Below are 6,210 nucleotides of genomic sequence, written 5' to 3' on the forward strand. Positions count from 1 at the left end.
CTTACATGCACTTTGACGAGTACTTCGTTTACTCGTAAATAATCCCTTGAGATTTTCATGCTTAACATGAAACATTTTCTTTCATCATTATTCCCAATACCACAGAGAAACTTTTGGTGAAAATATAAGGATTTAATCACCCCCACAATACAACACTTACAAATTTTTTTCTCAAAGGTATTTGATCTCTTACCCAGATTGATCTTTGGTGCCTTAATATTAGCCCCTTTATAGACTGAGTTTTGCTAATTTTCTCTGTGAAGCATTATAGTAGCTCTGCACTTTACCTGATACATATTCAACAATTAAATATATTTCAACAAACTTGGTTATCTCAACTCATCATAATTACCCTTTAACTAGGAATTATAAGTATTTAAATATGACTCAACCAAGAATTTAAATAATATATATATATATATATATATATATATATATATATATATATATATATATACAAATGCTCATTGTTAGTAAGCCATAGAAATAATGTTGCCCACAGGCTACATCAAGTTGAACAACATAATCACAAACTTCACATCATATTCTTATAAGAAATTAATCTCATACACAATGAATATGTTCGAACTCATATTTATTAGGAAAAATCTCTCAACAATGAGACTTCAAAGTTGCCACTTGCACAATTTTTCCTTCACTTGAGGAGATTAAAACTCATATAAAGCATTCATAGGATGCAGATCAATATTACTATTGCAGTACTTCAACAATTTCTATTGCAAGACTTTGATTGTTTAACAACATATGAAAGTTAACCTCATTTCAGGTGGGGATCAATTGGCGCTCTAACTAGCCTGCATGATCAACACCTGACTTCTTAAGCACTCCCAAGTCGAGTGGTGAAATCGTAGTTTACTTAAAAACCATCTTCCTAGATATGGTGTTCAAAAATGATGACGTTTCCATGTTCTCATTAAATTGCAATTGAAGCCTTTGATATATGCTCTTATATTATTTTAGTAAAATATTTGAGCAATATCTATGCACAAATCATTTCAATCAATATCATTAGTATTCAACATACTAAAGAAATAAGTACTACTTAGTAATCAAACCTGGCCAACTCAACTAGTATTTAGTACTAAGAAAATCATACTTCATGCGAGCCCTTAGAACCAGAGCAAATATAATTACTCAAAAATAACTACTTATTTAAAGAGACTCAATACTCATCTTGCTCTGTCAGATCGACTTTTGTTAGTTTTGCCCTTGTGATAGTAGCACTGGTATGCTCTGTGTCCTTGCTTTCTGCATGCAGAACACCTTCCTTTGAACTTCTTGACTTTTCTACTCCTTTTGTTGTAGATGGTTATGACACTTTGATTTTCAGTTTCATTGGTGTTGAGCATATAGCCATTAATGTGCAATCCAACTATAAGCTTAGGTTTTTAGTTGAGATGGAACACATGCTTCAATTTGGTATCAGAGCCAGACCAAAGGTCATGGGTTCGAATCTCAGCGCCACTTGTAAGTGACTACGATTTACCGGTCTACGTGTTGCTTGGAACCCACCGCACACATGGGGGGGGGCGTGTTGAGCATATAGCCATTAATGTGCAATCCAACTATCAGCTTAGGCTTTTAGTTGAGATGGAACACATGCTTCAATTATTGGCACCGTACACTTTTGACAATGATTCCCAAATGACTTTTGCCGAGTCTTGTTTGACATAGATGTCGAACAAATCGTCATTCATTTGTGACAGAATGTATCCTTTGGCTGCCGCATTGTCATTTCTAAACTGCATCAGAGTTACACCCGGTTCTTGACCCGGAATGTAATCTATTTCAGGACTGCTTTCTCTCGATTCTTCACCCGGAGTGTAATCAGGTTCATGGTTAGCTTTTGTAGCACCAAAAGGAGAGAACACTATTGGAGTAGGTTTAGGTGCAACTGAATACAACACATAAACCAACTTTAGTTGTTCAAAGAGGATACACATTCTTTGAGCCCATCTATTATAATTTTTTCCATCAAGCGCGGTGATTTTTGATCGATCGAGTATGACAGAAGGTGTCATAATGCTAAAGGTTGACTGTTGCAAAATAATGATTTTAACTGTTGGGAAATAGTTGCAACGTCAACGCGCGATCTGGAAGCCTTTTAAGAAGCACGGACACTACTGGTGTATGGTTGAAAGAAAATCTGTGTCGTGTTATAATAACACTACCTTAAAAGCGTTATTTGCCCGGTAACTGTGCAGTTAGAACCCTGACACGCTTTCGACAGGCTACACAGAGCTACTACGGATAGCTTGCACTAGCAATCACGTAGGCGAACCTCACTATTGCTCAGACTAGGGGAGAGAGAAGGAGAATAGAATATGTGACCTGAAGTCAGGTGTGACCTGATTCGCAGAATGTTTCACAAATTTGAAGTTGAATTCTGTGGGGGAACTTAAAACTCATTAATTATTTTGCCAAACGTACCAAAGACTGACATTGGTTGAATAGTCTTGCACACCACCTGAGTGTCTATTTCCATTTTTCTATCCATTGACAATATCTCCATCGGACTTAATTGCATATCATAGTTCAATGAATCTCTTTTTCATTGTCATGTTTGTCACCCATGATGAGATTCACATACGCCATGACCAATTTTATCGTTTCACGGAAGGTTTATGAAAAAGAACTTGCCAAATAAATGAGAGTAACAATGAAAAAGAATTATAAACAAAGATAAATCAGTAAAACAAAGCAAAGGGAAACAACACCGTTACGTAGCGGCGGAGATGGAGGAGAAAACGGTGAAAGCAAAGAAGACAATGAAGGCGGATGCTGTCTGTGGTGGAAATGGTAACAGGGAAGATGATCATACGCCACCTCTGATCCTCTTGCTTCACGGAGGCGGCAGCCGTTTAGAATACCGGAGACGAGAGGAAGCAAGGATATCAAAAATTGTAATATAATTTTAGTATATTAAGAATATAATGTAGATTATTATAGTGGATTATAAGATGGATGATAAGGCTTGGTATAATGGATTAATTATTGTTTTTTTAGAGTGCCTAATTAAAGCGTGTCAAATTAAATCCTTTGAAGCCTTAACGGAATGTTATATATACATACGTACTCACTCAAATACAAGTCTAAAATCCACCAAGCATTATATTCAATTCATCCCTATCCTGTGTTCTCAGATCTCAGATCGCCAATACGAGGTTGCCGTTGAAGTTGCTGCAGATTTACTGAATTGTTCGATCTTTGCAACCTAACTCCATCTCGGCTGGAAAATGGAAAATTGCAAATTGTCACAAGAGCTAGTGGTTGATATTTTAGCGAGATTACCGGTAAAGTCTCTTATGCGATTTATATGTGTTTGTAAATTTTTCTATGATTTGATAAAAAGTGATAGCCATTTCCTGCACAAACACTATGGAATTAGCAAAGCAAAAAAGGATTGCGTTCTTTTAGAGGTTGGTTACGATATTAGAGAATATTATTTGCTTTACAAAGAATCTGAGATTGAATGCATATACCTAGACTTACCAGTAAGGCCAAGAGTACAGTGGGTTAGGTGTTGTCAAGGTATGTTATGCTTGATTTCGACTAGGAAAGATCCGATGAACCTTGATTCTGGTGATGATCTTATTTATGATATTTTGATATGGAACCCATCTATTAGAAAAATTAAAGCCTTACGCCCAATTACCGTCCCTTACAAACTATCTTACCCTACGTATGTGATTAACGAATTTGGATTTGGAATTTCTAACAACATGATTTGGAAGGTTGTCATGATGTTAGACATTTGTTCTTTATGTGATGATGGGAGAGATATTGTGCACCAAATTAAAATGGTTTATAGCCAACTTGGTGGTGATTCATGGAGTTTGAGACAGATTAATTCGGTTACATCTTTTAATTGTATTGATATTCAAGATGATTTTTATTTAAAAGGGAGGTACTATTGGCGGGGAAAAGGTGACAATAATAATGGAACTTACAATCACTACTTTCTTTGGTTTGACATGGATGATGAACTTTTTGGGACGATTGAGGTGCCATCAGATAATGTTACCATTGATTCAGCCACAATAATTAATGAGACTATTGCATTACTTTGTTATCCAAGTCTGGAGGATTTTAGTTGCATTGAGATTTGGTTAATAATTGAAAATGACAACACTTATTGGCGTAAACAAACAATCGTAGATTGTGTTGTAAACGTAGATAATAATGAATATTGGAGACCAATAGGAATTTGGAATGTGGACAGTGAACTGCTTGTATTTCTAGAATCTACAATTGTTCGGGACCCGTCTGCTGAAATGGATGTGCCATACTTCATATCTATTGATTTGGTTACTCAAGAAAGGAAGATGTTCTTTATAAGTAAAGAAATGAAAAGTATTACTATTGCTTCAGATCAAGTTGTTGGGTATGTTCAAGTTTACAACGAGAAAAATACTGATATAACTGAAGAATGGAAACTCAATAGTTTTATGAACGATATAATATATGCTCGAGTTTATGGTGAGAGTCTACATTCAGTGTAACAATGAAATAATTGTATATTGTTTACTTAATTTCCTCTCTATTTAATTTGCACACAAAGCCTTGTGCGTGGAGCTATGCGATAGGGAAGTAAGATCTATGATACTTTTTCTATACATTATAAAAATCACATTCTTGAACTATGATTTGAGATTTCGTTGGTGTGATTTATTAGTCCTATGATTATGTTTTTTTTTTTAAAATAAAAATTATGAATTCCCTTCCCTTAAAGTGTGCTTTTGCAATCTTGGAAATCAAATAATGTTTAATCCTATCCTTACTCAAATTAAGACCCTATATCTTACAAACTAGGACATCCAATCTACTCAAATGCAATACAGTTCAACTAGTCAACAACCCAAACTAGTTAATAAATTTCGTGTTTTTAATAGATGCAAGATGGAATTAATCTCTAGGAAAATAGCAGTGAAAAGCATTAAGTTTGAAGTTTACAGAAAAAAAAAAAAATCTCTCTACATAATGAATAACAAATGTTTACGTTTTGAAACGTAAAACCAATTCCATTATCACATTTTATTTCATACTCTATACTATTAATTTAAAATCAATAACTAAATGATGACTAATTAAAATGTTATGATATTTCTCTTGAAAATTACTATATATTTCTTTAAGAATTTTATATGTCCTTGTCATTTCTACTAAGGCTTCTTTGTTTACTTTTATTGCTCTATCAAGTGGTTTAATAATTTTTACAGCTCTAAAATTATCCTTACTACTCATGATTTTAATCGGGGTGTTCTAAATTTTTAAATTTTTCTGTAAGACTTGTAAATATTTCACTTCTTTTTCCTAATGCTCTTTTCTCAAGTTCTATTATCTTTTTATCTATTTTGTTTAGATTATTTATTGTTTGTTTACATTTATCATATCTTCCCAATGTTATATATTTAGCTTTATGGTAATTACCTATTACCTATTTGATACTAATCTATTTTTTCTTGTATTAACTTATTCTTATTATTAATAGCTTTATCCCATTGTTTAAAATTTTCAGAATTATTGCTAGGTGAAGCTTCTTTATTATACTCTTATGTTAATATATTCTAATATCTTTTAAACCATAAAAAATGTGGATAACTTAATATTTGTATTTATTATTCTCATGAATTTAATAAAGCAAATAATATGAACAAACATTATATTGAAAGCAAAATTCATCTTCAAAGCAATCATCATTAAATTCAAATTTCTACAGCCTCTCATCAACTTCTAAACAACATACCCCTTCAGATATTACTTTTAAAAAAAATTATCAAACAATGTTAGCTTAACTCATACCTTGTATAGATGTATCAGGTCACTGGATTCTCAACCCTTCCTGCCCTTCTGTTCCCTTTACTCTTCACCCAACACAACGGGAGATAGGCTAGAAGCTAGGAGTCCTAAACAAATCTTCCTATTATTTCTACACAATATATATATATATATATATATATATATATATATATATATATATATATATATATATAGAGGGTTGCATTCAAATACAAACCCCCTTAAAATACAAACCTCCTCTTAAAATTTTAAAATAAAGACGGTTCAAAATCGCGAACCGGATCCGGATAAATAGATGGGTTATTATTATTATTATTATTATTATTATTATTATTATTATTATTATTATTATTATTATTATTATTATTATTATTATTATTATTAAGCAAA

Source organism: Ipomoea nil, unplaced genomic scaffold, assembly GCF_001879475.1.
Source record: "Ipomoea nil cultivar Tokyo-kokei standard unplaced genomic scaffold, Asagao_1.1 scaffold3087, whole genome shotgun sequence".
Lineage (NCBI taxonomy): Eukaryota > Viridiplantae > Streptophyta > Magnoliopsida > Solanales > Convolvulaceae > Ipomoea > Ipomoea nil.